This window comes from Theropithecus gelada, chromosome 10 (genome assembly GCF_003255815.1).
Source record: "Theropithecus gelada isolate Dixy chromosome 10, Tgel_1.0, whole genome shotgun sequence".
Lineage (NCBI taxonomy): Eukaryota > Metazoa > Chordata > Mammalia > Primates > Cercopithecidae > Theropithecus > Theropithecus gelada.
In genome coordinates, this window is record NC_037678.1 from 87,030,191 (window position 1) to 87,045,228 (window position 15,038).

Genomic DNA, 15,038 nt, shown 5'->3' on the forward strand with positions numbered 1-15,038 from the left:
AGTAGGTGCTGATCACAGTCCCATGGGAATGAATATGCCAGCTAACATCCCTCTGATGTTCTCTTGTAATTCATTACCAGTGACTCTGATTATTCCCTCACTATGACACCCTCAGCACTTACAAGCTAAGGTTGTGCTGTATTCATTTGTTCTTGTTGAAATACGACTCCATAATTGCTTCTAAACAATTTTATTTATGCATCTATTGTAGGCAGAGATCTAAATCTAGCAATTTAAGCCATTACTAGATGATGTCTATAAGGCTCTGAGCAAATTCCTGGGAGCTGGGCATGCAGTGGGGATTGGGCATCCTAGATCAACACGCATTTATGTGTATGTCTATATAACAAAGCACCTTTTAATGAGGCCAGGGCTTTTTTCTTGAATTTATGCCCTAGTTCTCCATCCTCCCACCACCACCCGGCAACACGCGTGTTGCAGTACGGCCCACAAGGAGCTAACGTAATGGTGACCGACTGGTGGAGTCGATTTTCATACAGTTTTTGAGAACGAAGCAGATATCCAAGCCACAGCACACTATGGGTTCATTTGCTACCTTAGGAAATGAAACCCATTGCTTTAATTCCAGGAGGAGTTCGTCTTATTTCAAATTCTAGAGTACAGCCAATACAGCTATAGCAAGAGTCTGCCATGCCACGCCGGCTCGTGGTCGTTACCTCTTGGCTGTTGCCCAAATCTGAACATTATCTTGTCCCCAAGACTTTCCTTCTGGCCTGGTTAGAAAAATGTTCTAATCTAATTGTCTGCCTCTATTGCGTCGACTCCTCTGGGAGATAATGGTCCCTGATGCTGTTCCACATCCTCACTTTTAGCTAACTTTGCATAATGCACATTACATTATCTCTGTCTTCTCCCATTAAGGCCTGCAAAATCATGGGCGATTGATTAAGCCTGAGACTAGGCTAGAAATTTCTTTTGCAATGAAGCTCTTTCAGGAGTAACATATTTTAAAAAAACATATTCATAGGACACGTAGCAAAATAAATGAGACCACAGACCTCCACGTGCTGCAGAAGAAATGCTCTGCTGCCACCAAAGCTTTAGCTATTCATCAGGGGCAGTGGAATTAGAATCACAGAAGTTGCAATATTGTAAGAGAGAATAAATAGAAACGATGGCTCTGTTGTTTTCCTGTAGTCGTTTTTAAAATGGTCTGTAGAGTGTGCCTCCGGACAGAAAGGAATGAGTGCAGAGAAGAGAAAATGTTACACATTTCTGTTAAACATCTTAGGCTTCCAGCTGTAGAAAATAGGACCGCTTCTTTTGAGAGAAGTGTGTCTAGTGCATTTTCCCATTGCTTACTAATAAAACAGGACAGACAGACTGACAGGCTGCCTGAAAAGCAGCCTCGCAGTGGAAGGACAGCATGATCACACATTTCAGCCTGGACACAGGAGCCAAGAGACTGTCATTTAATAAGTGGATGAAGAAATCATTTTCCCTATGGCAAAAAGAGAGAAAAATATTCAGCTGCATCTCTATAACTCTATCAGGTTAAAATGAATATGTTAAGAGAATTAAGCTGCACCTACTTTATTAGTGTGACAGTGCCCTGGCTAGTTGGCTACATTAAAATGACAGACACAGTGACCCGGCTGAACTCTTCATGGTGATAGGCAGTCAGAAAATAATGGCTTTGTAGTTCTGCATCTGCTCAGATCTTTCCAGATTTGCTAACATGACCAACGTCTATGTCTACTTATTATGACAGCTTGTTCTCTCCTGATTTGGGTCTTTATTGGCATGTGAGCATGGCAGCATTATATCTTGGCACATCTGTATAATACTACAGAAATCACCTTACTTCAAACTTAATTCGATGCCTGTCCTTCCTGCCTTGAAAAAGGTGGATAGCAGTATAATGCTTAAACATCAAACCTTCATTTTTTCTCTCCCTATGAACTCTAAAATCATTTTAATTGAAACAAGAAGGTTGTTGCCCCCTGTATTAGCATATGGTGTTTTTTCTTTGTATCAATCACCACGTTAGGAATTTTAAGATATCATCCCATTAAAGCTTCACAATAACCATGAAAGCTATTTATAATGACCCATTCCACTGATAAGAGGATGGAAGCTTCCAGAAGTTAATCTGGTATAAGGCCACTTGGCTGGGATTCGAATCCAGTCTTTTTTGACTTGGAAATATTTGTGGTTCCACCCACTCTAAGGCTGCCTTCACACAATGTAATTTGCCTCTTAGCGACCCTGTTGAAAAGAATGTAGAAGGGTGGAAAATCTGACCATGTTATCTTAAAATTGATAAGTTGGCTGAATACAGAGGCATACAGACTGACAATCCAAATGGCAAGGATTGCTGACCTGCTGCTGTCATGGTTCTATAGAGCCACTTACTATTTTTGACTGTACCTTAGACCTATGGGAGCAAGTGGTGTGAATGAGGGATGGGACGAAGGGGTAAAATTTCTTTCTAAAGTAGGATTACGGCAATAACCCAGACTCACAGGTGTAACTTGCTGCTTTTCAGTTGTCCACAGGAAAACCAGTTTAAGTCAGTTCATTCCTGCTGTGTGATCTTGAAAAGTCACCTTAGTTACCTTAATTATTTCCATATTCTGTTGCACCTAACATCATGCCAAACAAATAGGAAACATGCAACAAATGGTAGATTTAGATGATTCTCTTCTTGTCTATTATCTATTCTATTATCCATTTGTTATTCATACAAGTGAAAATAAGTATTACACCTTTCTTGATAATTTTCTCCCATAACCAGTTCCCCTGGTTGCTCCCATTGCTTGCTGTATTTCCCAGCTTCTAAAACCCATATTTTTTTCCACATTTGGAAAATCCTGGAATTGCAATTCATTGTATAATTGGAGTAAAGGGAAGCATGCCAGCTCCCCAGAATGGCATCACCTGTGAAGGTGTGCTCCAAGCCACGTGTTCAAGGTATCTCTTCTTCTGATTGTCAACTCAGGTCACATATGTCTGAATTTTATCTTAAATTGGAATCACTACCTATCGCTAAATATACCACATGCCCCGTTACAATAAAAAAGTATTGTATACAAAATGGATTGTCAAGGGACTGAAAATCCAAGTGAAGACAGTAGACATAAAGAATTGCAAAGCTCGAGGAGATTGTTGTATCTTAAAGAACCAGGACTCAGATACTCTTGGTTTTGATCACATACATAATAATGGGTGGTAACTTTTTTATTAAGTTTCTAAGATCTCTGTCAAACTAATATATTCAAGTCTCTATTCAAGAGAAAAAAAAAACTTTTTATATTTCTGCCAGATAATTCTTACTTCTTGCTTTAAAAATAAAATTGTGCATACGTCTCTTTTTAGCACATTCCCTGTTCCTCTTAGGTAACGTTGTCTCTGCTTTGCTGAGATGCTTTCTGATCCCGTTTGTGGTGTATGCAGTGTATGGGGAATGGCCCCTAAACATGCCTTTCCTGAATTCCTTATTTGCTGCTGACCTTCCTCCATCCCGAAAGTGTAGCCAAGGTGAAGGCCTCAGGGTTCTGAGGAGACAACAGCACCCAATCTACACCAAGTTCTACTGAAAACACAGGCATGCTCGTCTCATCAGAATATTGAAATGCTGACCAGGACGGAGGAGCTTTTGAAGAAAGAGTCTAAGGTCGCATCCCCAACCTGAGTGAATTCACCCCCTCTCCATGTGAAGAGAGAGAGAAACTTCTGCACACTGTTAACCTAGATGTGAAATAAGAATTTTCACAGGTGAAAAACCATTTCCAGGTTTTCATAGGGTCGAGTTGATAAGGTGGGAATTTCTAGTTTTTCATTCAGGAAAAATCTGGAGTAGTGGTCACCAAAGGTATGTTGTCCTCTCAATGCCTCAGGGTGAGAGGGAGGACACCTTCATCAGAGCTGAGGGAGGGACTCCTGTGGGGACGCCCATGGAGATTTCTAGATAGCATCCAGAGATCATCTGTGATTGAGCCAGCACTCAACACTAGCAGTATAGGAACCCAGACCAGTGAAGGTATGAGCAGAAGAGGCCAGCCAAGAAGTGACCACAGCCCACAACTACCACACCCACCATGGTGCAGGGGCCTGCGTTGGACTGAGGAGTGTCCTGCTCTTTCTCAATTCCACTTTGAAGCCCTCACACACAAAAACAGACATTTATCCCTCCCTGCCACTGCCAGATGACAGGTGCAAAATTAGAAATGGGACCCAGAGAAGAAGGCAGGGAGGCACCTGTGAGAAGCATGAGGGAGCTTGAGATGCACATTTTGAACTGCAGCGTAAAAGTATAGTAATATATTAATTTGAGTGAAACTCCCAGGAGAGACTATTGTAAACTGGGAGTGACTGAAAACAAATTTGGTTACTAAATGGAATAAACAAGTTGTTGGCTCCAGGCAGACCGTAGGCCAAAGTGGAAAGCTGGTATCGGTTATGAGTAAAAGTGAGGGCAGCCTCCTTGGTGTACACCCCTGGTGGGTGGAGTTTGTCTCCCACTCCATAAATTCCCCATTCTGTATTTACTTATTTATTTTATTTCTTTTTTTTTGAAACAGAGTCTCACTGCATCACCCAGGCTGGAGTGCAGTGGTGCGATATTGGCTCACTGCAACTTCAGTCTCCTGGGTACAAGCGATTCTCCTGCCTCAGCCTCCGTGGTAACTGGGATTACAGGCGCGTACCACGATGCCCAGCTAATTTTTGTATTTTTAACAGAGACAGGGTTTTGCCATGTTGGCCAGGCTGGTCTCAAACTCCTGACCTCAGGTAATCCACCCTCCTTGGCCTCCCAGAGTGCTAGGATTATAGGCGTGAGCCACCGTGCCCAGCCAGCTCCCCATTCTTTATGATAACGTAGGGTCGTATCAAAGAAGAAGTTCAAAGAAGAGTTCCTTTACATTTGGGCTGAAACCTACTCTTGGCCCTTCACCTGGTAGCTCATTAGTGTTAACCTAAGAACTCTGTTTTTCACCTGAGCAGGCCCGTTGCTCTGGTAAACTCCTCAGGACATGACTGCTCTGTCTGCCCTTCCATACCTCTAGATGCTGGCTTGGATTGTTCTTCACCCTGAATTGCCTGGTTCTAGCTTTAATTCCATCTCAAATTGGATTTCCTCTCTTGCCTCTCTACAGTCTTCTCTACCATCCCTCATGCTAGTAAAATTCCTCTCCCAGTTCTAACTAGTGTTGATAGGCCCATATGGTATTCTGGACTTTGTCACTGAAAATCCTGAAATTCTTTGCTTCAGTCATTTGCAGTGATTCAGGTTTATGGAGCCTCTCATGTTACACATGGCTACTAGAGTGGTGTACCCATATGGGGTTCAATTTCCTAACTCCCTTCTCCCTGACTGCTAATGCTTTTCCATCTGTTCAGGCTGGGCACTTCAGATCTCAAACACAATTTGTTAGTATCCATCTCCTTAGCTGTGGTAGAACAGTGACTTCTCCAGGGATGTTTCTGGGTTCGAGACTAATGTTCCATTTACCACATCTCAAGATCCTGTTCCTGTTTTGCAGAATAATCCCTGCTGTACTGTTTTTGTTTTTGTTGTTGTTGTTGTTGTTGTTGTTGTTTTTCAAGTTACCAGGCTTTGTGCTCTTTTTCCCTGTAGTTTTTCTACTGTGTTTATCTGTTGTTTCCTACTAATCTATGCTGAGAGTCAGTTGGTCTAGTGTGCATAATTCAAATGTGGTTCGACAGCACAGGGACACAACAGACATGATTAGATCATTCATGTTGAGATCAGGAAGGATGGGGAAAAAATTTGATTTGGGGCTTGGGGAGCACAGTTAAAGTTTTTCCAGGATAGCCAAGGAGGATTTATAGTAATTTTTAAAAATTGTGTCAGGCCAATAAAGTTTATGAATTACATCCCGTCACAAAACTTAGATTGAAAACTGATCCAACAATGGCTAATAGCTGGAAAGAAAATGGTTACCCTATGTTTCAAAACAAAAGTAGAGGTTCAGTTGAACTGATAAATATGAATGTGTTTATACAGACAGGTGAACATAAGTTTTCAGTTTTGGAGAAAAGGCAAAGTATACACATCCCATATATTCATGGCCAGAGAATTCTATCTTTTTCATCATTCATTCATTTCATAAATAGTAGGTATAGGCATATCAACTATGTGCCAGGCACTGTGATAAGCCCTGGGGTTACAGAAATAGGAGACATGGCTTTTGGTCTCTTCTTCGGAAACAGAATAGCTTCAGGCTGTGTAGTGCAACAGTGGTCTTCTGTGCTGGTTGTGTTAGGTAGGGAAGGTGGGGGCAGAGAGGAAGTTTGGGGAAGCCTGTCTAGAAATAATGATAGCTGACTGAATATTGAAGGGTGGGGACAGGGTTTTAGGAACAAAGAACAATTGATGCAGGCATGAAAAACAAGCAACACTTAACGGAACATGAGGGTATAGAAGGGAGGATGAGTGACACAGGGCAGGTAGGATGGGCACAGATCGAGATGGGTGTTCTTGGATGTGGTAAGAGATTCAGATTAGTTCTCTGATGTCTCTAGAAGGCCATCATTAATCTTCTTTTTTTTTGTTTTTTTCTGGTAGGGTTTATTTCAAACACTGAAAAAGTCCTTTGGGCTCTTGGGGCTCCCCACACTCATGGTTCCTTTCCCCACAACTCACTGCCCTTCTCCCAACAGAAAATCTATTTCAAGGACAGTATGTTTTCTAAACTGAACAATTAACATTGTGTGCTCAGCTAACTCTGCAGAACCAGAGGAGCTGTTTGCATCTGTCTATGCAGATTGAGTTTCTTTCATCTCACACCGGGTCTCCAGCCACATGGAAACAAGGCAGTTATCTGCAAAGCTGAACTAGATCTCATCTCTAGTCGACTCCACTTCCTCCTCTCATATTTATCCCACACCAGCCTCGTGGTTAAGAAGGAGGACCATCAGGAATGTTTTTATCAACTCCAAGCTCTAATTCATATTCCTCCAAATCTCTCACCCCACCCTCCCAACCCTACCCTCAAGATTTCACTGAGATTTCTCCCAACAGTTATTTGGAAAAAAGGTAAAACAAAAAATGTTCGAGGTCTTGGTACTTAGCCCTAGGGGCTCCATGTGCTGGGACACTGATGGGCAGGGGCTTCTGCCTCTCTAACCCATGCCCAAGCCACCTCCTGACCCCTGGCTGCAAAAGATGGGAGGGGCGGAAGCCAGCACAGGACCTGTAACTGCCCAATGGGTTCACCTTACCTTCTGCCTAGACAGAGCTGATTTATCAAGACAGGGGACTTGCAACAGAGAAAGAGTAAAATTCTTAGAGCCGGCTGTGCGGAGACAGGAGTTTTATTATTCAAATCACTTTTCCCCAAGCGTTCCAGGATTAGAGATTTTAAGGATAATTTGGTGGGTGGAGGAAGGCCAGTGAGTCAAGAGTGCTGATTGGTTGGTTGGAGATGAAACCATAGGGAACTGAAGCTGTCCTCTTGCACTGAGTCAGTCAGTTCCAGGGTGAGCCACAAGATCACATGATCCAGTTTATCAATCTGAGTGGTGCCAGCTGATCTACCAAGCAAACTATCTCAAGCTCTGATCTTAGGAGAAGTTTAGGGAGGGTCAGAATCTTGTAGCCTCAGGCTTCATGACTCCTAAACCATAATTTCTAATCTTGTGGCTAATCTGTTAGTCCTACAAAGGCATTCCAGTCCCCAGGCAAAAAGGAAGCTTGTTTTGGGAAAGGGCTGCTGTGGTCTTTGTTTGAAACTATAAACTATAAACTACGTTATTCCCAAAGTTAGTTCAGCCTACACCCAGTAATGAACAAAGACTGCTTGGAGGTTAGAGGCAAGATGGAGTTGGTTCAGTCAGATCTCTTTCATTGTCTCAGTTACAATTTTGCAATGGCGATTTCAGACCCAGAGGTTCAGCATCTCAGGATCTGGCAGAGCCCTGGGCAGGATCATTCAACTTGGCCACCTGCTGGCTTGCTGGTGATGAGTGAGGATTTTCTGGGGGCAGATCCTGTGTGGTGGGGATGTGGTCACCAGTCATCAGGTTCTTGTCTGGTTGTGCACTTGGCAGCTGCTTATTCTCCTACTTGGCTTTGGCCATGTTGTAGTCTCCTGAGTCAAAGTACTTTTTCCTTTTCCAGAGTCCCTTCATAAGGAAGCTAGGCCCCCAGGCCTTTGTCCTAGGCTTGGATATTTGGCCTTTAGCTTTGCCTTCTCCACTCTCTCAGGGAGAGTACCTTCTTTCTCCTGCATTTCCTGCTTCTTCTTGCCTGTCTCCTCCACAGTGTTCTCGTTTAGTTTCTGGGACATTGTGGGGCTGGGACAATAGAGTATAGGAGGTCCAGGAAGTCAATCAACTGAGAGGTGGGGAGGGGAAATGGGACACCCTGTGATGCTGCTTTGGCCCTGTCAATAGGGTTACTCCCCATCAATCATCTTAAGCAGGGGGTGGTCTAAACAAATTTTCATTCCAGATAGCTGAGGCAGAGGCAGGGAGGCTAGTAGGAGACTGCCGTTGTGATCTAAGAAATGATGAAATGATGGCGAGGCTGAATCCAAGCAGTTCTCCAGAACAGAAGGACACTCAGAAGATATGTGACTGCATGGAGATGGGGGACAAGTCAGGGCAGTGCTTTGGATATGGCCCAGTTTCCAAGCTTGTGAAACTAAGTGGGTTATGTACCATTCACTGAGTTAAGAAGGAACGAATGAGTGTGGGGTGGAAGAGAATGAGGTTTTTTTCCTGAATGTGTTTGTGTTGGGGTTTGTTATAATGAGTCTCAGGGCCTGGGGGCATCAAAGAAGAAGGGATGATCACTTTGCTTCTGGAGCACAAGAGAGAAAAACCCAGGCTGGATATTTACATCATTGGAGGGAAAAAAAAGGGCCAAGGACAACATCTTGTTAGTTAACCTCTCTTGCACCTCGCCTCCTGGTCTGCGGACTGAATTGCAATGGCTCCTACCTCAGACAGTAATCGGATAAACGGAGATAACAATATGTTAGCTATGAAAAAGACACCTGTGCAATGTGCAATGACTGCTGCTTATTATTAATATGTTATTAATTCGTTGAAGGTGGAAGAAGCACTTAGACTTTTCATATAATTTATTTCTAAATTTAAATTTACGTGATAGTTCCTAGAGATACTTCCAGAGACTCCAGAGAGGACCCACCTTCTCGGAGGTGCCCCTGTCATCATCACCCACCCAAGTGGACTAAAAACTGTTAAAGTCACCAAGCTGTTTTTTTGGTTTGTTTGTTCGTTTGTTTGTTTACATCATTGTCAGATGGCGTCTTTCAAGTGAGGGCAAACTCACACATAACAAAGGCAGTGCTATAAGGAGTAGAAATAATAACTGAAAATGTGTTATCAAGCAGTAAATGAGTTTCAGGATTCTGGGAAAACATGGTTGGTATTGGTTTGACTTTAGAGAAGGTCACAGAAAAAAAGGTGCTGTGGACTCCTCAGCGATAACTGGGGGCCTGGGGTGGGGGGTGGGGGGAACATCATCTGGCCCAGAAGGGAATGTTCTGGGTCACAAGCAGTTCCTGAGGATACCTGGGGATGTCACTTTGTTCATGCTCTTCTAAAAGTCAAGGTAGATGTTGGGCTGAACTTTTAGGCTGCATTCACGTGATTGGGGTAGAACAGTTTAACACATTGCCCTTTGCTCTCATTGAGTCATGTGCATTTGTTCATTCTAAGTCTCTTCTCCCCATTTCAAATTATTTCTTCCCACCTGCTTGGAACAATGGCAGCATTGCATGTTGGCCTCAAATAAGTTAAGATTCCTAAGTTCCTAACTAGCCATAGCACAAAGCTTTTCAGCTTGACTGGCCTCAAGGGTTTTCTCAGAACTCATCAATTCTTCCAGAAAACTTTGCTCAGGACATGCAGACTGTAAGAATGTGTTCTCCCCAAAATGTATTAAGAATTATTTATTTAAAAATATAAAAACTTCCTCTAAACAGTTTGGGAATATCATTGCAGAAAATATATAAAAGGGGTACACAATTAATTTCTCTCCAGATATAATACTATAGTAACTTATTTAAAGTTGAAAGAGAATAATTTGCATCTGGAGGAAGGTATTGTAAATGTGAGTTCTGGTCCTTTCATGTACCTAACGTCTTTGGAATTTGTCTTTAAAGTAGTGCTGTTTTGGACTCACAGCTCCAATACAGACGACTTCCACCCTCCCCTCGGATTGATTAAGTGAAAATGAGAGAAGGAAATAATATTATCCAGAAGATGCACATACCCCACCAAGCCATGCAGATTATACTTTCATGCGTAGGGGTAGTTTAGACACTTCAAGTCTGTATGGATCCCTCAGGCTTGAGTTGGGTTTTGTAGTGATGCCCCAAGAGCTTCATGCCATTTTTAGATACATTTGTTCAAAAACAGATCAAGAATCGATTTAGATTTGGGAGGTAAAGATAGATGTGCACTAACTGTGGATGGGCTGTGCAGTGAGAAGGCAGTGCCGGGGCTGGTAGTGGTGGCTCAGGTGGGTGCACACTGAAGAGGGAAAGACCAAGGGATGGGGCGAGGCATTGCTGTCATCCGTCTTGAATGGAACAGTTGTTTCATTCTGAAAGTGCTTGAGAATATACTCTTCGGTGCTTTGAGTTTGGCTAATGGTGCATAGTCTTGTTGTTCTGATGAAATGACTTCAAACTCGTTGCCATTATTGAGAAACAAGTTCTCTCCAAATAAGTTGGAGAAGACATTCTCCAAGGAAACAATCTCTTAAATGTGAGATATTTGTGGACTTTTTCCATAAAATCCAGCAGTGCCCCCTTATTTGTGGTTTTTCTTTTCGCGGTTTCAGTTGCTTGCAGTCAAGTTGAGTCCAAAAAATTGCATTACTACTCTTGCACTTTGGAGCCATGATGAGGTAAAATAACAGTGACTGGAACACAAGCACCACGATACCATGACAGTGGCTCTGATAACCAAGACAGCCCCTGAATGACTAACAGGGCTGGTAGCGTCTAAAGTGTGTATATGCTGGACACGGGGACGATTCACGTCTTGACGTCTTGGGGTGCAGGATGGCCTGAGATTTCATCACACTACTCAGAACAGTGTGCAATTTAAAGCTTATGACATGTTTATTTCTGGAATTTCCCATTTATGTCACAAGGCGTATGTCATCCACCTCACTTCATCTCCTCACATTGGCACATCACAGGAAGAAGGGTGAGCACAGTATTTTCAGAGAGAGGGACCACATTCGCATAACTTTTCTTACAGTGTATTGTTATAATTGTTCTATTTTATTATTAATTGTTGTTAATCTCTTACTGTGCCTAATTTATATAAATTAAACCTTATTGTAGGTATATATGTATAGGAATAAGTATGTATTCCCATACATCATTAATATGTATGGGAATAAGCATGGTGTATGAAGAGTTCAGTACTATCCCTAACTTCAGATACCCACTGGGGATCGTGGAACATATCCCTCACAGATAAGGGAACTACTGTAGTGATATCAATGCATTAATTCTGGAAAAATATTACATTTCAGTCTTGGTATCAAATTCTAGCAGAGAATAATTTTTAGGACTATGAGTAACCCAAGGACCATGAATGAAGTAGATTCCATGTCAGTAGGAAGAGAAGTTTTGGGGATGTGTGTGCATGTTTTCATATGACTTGCACCTGTCTGGAAGCAAAACTGTTTCTAATTATTTTTAAATAACTAGAAGTCAATCTAATATAAACTATACACAAAAGCCAGATTGCAATCACTAAATTTGTTACATCATAGGCAGAGATAATTTTAATAAAACATATTCACCAAGTATGTCCAATTTCTGTCATGACAGTGCTAACTTATATGCTCATCAAATATTTGATAAATGAATATGTTAATGACTGTAACTTCTTTTCTGGGAATGCCTTAGCTGGGGCTCAACACATTGTTAGTGAGAAGAAAATGGATGACTGAGAGGAGGTTTATAAAGTGGGGATGGGGAGAGGAGCTGGAAGCCATGAACAAATTCATTCTCAGAGGCACAGATCCTGCTGTATGAGCCAGGACCTATGCTAGGAGCTAGATTCACAAATACGAGGATGCTATGGGCTTTGCCCTTCCCAAGCTTCTTGTACAGTAAAACCACAACCCATAAATCTTGCTTAACTAAGTTTAGCAAGTTATCTGCCTGTCTGTCTATCTATCTATCTATCTATCTATCTATCTATCTATCTATCTATCATCTATCTGCCTGCCTATCTATCTATCTATCTATCATCTATCTACTGTCTATCTCTAGATAAATATATAGATATATACACATAATGTGTAGTATTCAATAATACTATATGAAAATTATGTTAAAGGAGTTGTATTAGTCAGGGTTCTCTAGAGGGGCAAAACTAATGGATACATGTATACATGTATACATGAAGGGAGTTTATTAAGGAGAATTGACTCACTCAATCACAAGGTAAAGTCCCACGCTAGGCCATCTGGAAGCTGAGGAACAAGGAAGCCAGTAGTGGATCTGTCTGAGTCTCAAAACCTCAAAAGTAGGGACACCAACAGTGCAGCCTTCAGCCTGTGGCCAAAGGCTTGAGAGCCCCTGGCAAACCAGTGGTATAAGTCCAAGGGTCCAAAAGCCAAAGAACCTGGAGTCTGATGTTTGAGGGCAGGAAGCATCCAGCAGAGGAGAAAGGTGAGAGCCAGGAGACTCAGCAAGCCTGCACGTTCCACTTTCTGCCTGCCTTTTCTAGCCATGCTGGCAGCCGATTGGATGGTGCCCACCCACATTGAAGGTGGGTCTTCCTCTCCCAGTCCACTGACTCAAATGTTAAACTCCTCTAGCAACACCCTCACAGGCACACCCAGAAATAATACTTGCATCCTTCAATTCAATCAATTTGACACTTAATATTAACCATCACAGGAGATAAATCCCTGGACTTCAAGAGAACCTATCGTCACCCATCATTTTAGGCATCATTTCATATGGTGAGTAAAACTATGCTATATAAGATATTACGTACAGACTGGGGTTGGAAAGCTATGGCCCACAGACTGAATTAGGCCCACTGACTGTTTTTATAAGTAAAGTTTTATTGGAACACAGCCATGCCCATTTTTAAAATGTAATGTCTCCAGCTGCTTTCTGACAAATAGTAGCAAACAATGACAGAGTTGAGTTCTTATGGTGGAAACAACATTCTCCAAAGCCTACAACATTTTCTCTCTGACCCTTTACAGAGAAAGTTTGCTGATTTCTGGCATAGGACAATATTATATAATAGGCTTTCATTTTAAATATTGGGCACCACTGGTTAAGTCTTATTTTCTTCCAAACATAACAGCTATATAAAATCTAACCCTACAGAGCCCAGGAGCCTACACACTATTGTTTAGTTCTTATGTCTCATTGATATAAGTAATTTTTATTATCTTATGATTATTTCTAGAAGTCTTTTGGTATAGTTCTTTCTATATCTAGCAGTTTGTGATTTTTTTACTTTAACTGCAATATGTAGCAGTTTGTGAGGGATAAAATAAAACCCCTTTTTCCTTCTGTTTAAATATATGGAATGTCAGCAAAAGCCTCCTGTTAGCAGTAGCTGAATCTAAGAAATGAACCTTTTATACATTGGCTTACACTATTTTGTCCAAAGCCAAAAACGGATAATGAAGGAGGAAAATGACAAATGTTCTTTCCTAAAGAGAAGCATCCAAGTGTAGAGAAGACCACAGGTGACTATAAAACAAGGAAGTCCCGTAGCTAAGGGGTTCACAGGTAAGCCCAGGACATGTGGACTGTGGAAGACCATTAATGTGACACGCTCTGTGGTATTCAAATACCTGCTGCATGCTGGGTTCGGCTCTAGGGAACTAAGAAAAGATGAAGATGGCTATGGAAAGATCAGTGGCAATGGGTAAAGACATGGAAAGCTATTTCTATAACAGTAAAGGAGACTGAGTTAATTTATCTTGGAAAATAAAAAAGGTAAGAAATGGCTTGCCTTCATTTTTCTACCATTTATGTCCATTATGATAGAAAGAGTAAATACTTGCTGGTTGATTGATTAAAACGCAGGTGAGATAGAGAGTGGCTTAGCAAAAGGTATTTTAGTTGCAAACGACAGAAATACAAGAACTAGTAAGTCTAACAATGTATCTTTGTGGCTCTTGAACTCCAACAAAAGACTTTAACAGCAAGGAATTAGAAAACCCAGGCTGCACATGGGTCTTGGGAATGATTGGAACAAGGGTCCTGGATTCTGTCTGGATTCCCTTTCCAGCAATACATGCAAACTTTCTTCTCTCTCCTTCCAGTCTGCCCTTCTTCCTACCACTTTGAGCATGGCAGATGATAGCTTTTGAAATTTATAGCATATATCCTTGGCCACATAAAAAAAAAAAAAGAAAAAGACATATCTCAAACTCTTTATGATCCCAGGGAACAGAAAATCCTGGGGAAAAGATTTATTAGCCCGACTTGGATCAGGCATCTGCTCTTGGGCGAGTCACCTTAGTCCAGTGAGTGAGGTTGTGTGGTGATAGTGATAATATTCTGCACCTGCATTAACCATACAGATGAAGGAAGGAAAACTTAATAGCCAAGTGAAAATTGGCAGAAATTTCTAAGTGAACACTGCATCATTTCTTTATCTTCACTTGGAAAAATCCAGAAGAAATAGCTCAGTCTGCAACATGAAGGATTTAGGTTAGAAAGAAATGAGATTATTCTGACATTAGAGCTTATTACACACTGGGATATGTTACTGAAAGAAGCAGTAAAATGTCTTTTCTTAGAGGTTTTTAAAAATAGAATTCATTTCTCATCAGTTGAGATGCAAATAGTTTTCAAAATGGATTAGACACACAGAAATTTTGTTTGACATGCAAACTCTTGACAAGGTCCTGCCTCTTTTGCCAGTAAATTCAGCTTATTCTAGCCTTTTGGTACAATTCAACAAATATTTATTAAATGTCCACTAGGTGCAAAGCGTTAAGCTAGAGCTAAAAGGTTTATATTATGTTATGGAGATTTAGAAAACTGCAAATGGGCTGGGTATGCTGGCTTATG

The 15,038-nt window shown here is 41.5% G+C and overlaps 1 protein-coding gene and 1 pseudogene across 6 annotated transcripts in view; one reads left to right on the forward strand and one right to left on the reverse strand.

Annotated features, from left to right (window-relative positions):
• The window catches only part of MACROD2 (MACRO domain containing 2), a 2,143,045-nt gene that overhangs the window by 1,705,272 nt on the left and 422,735 nt on the right, over positions 1 to 15,038 (forward strand). The gene's annotated exons all lie outside the window — the stretch shown is intronic.
• Positions 7,916 to 8,276, reverse strand: LOC112632936 (annotated as a pseudogene).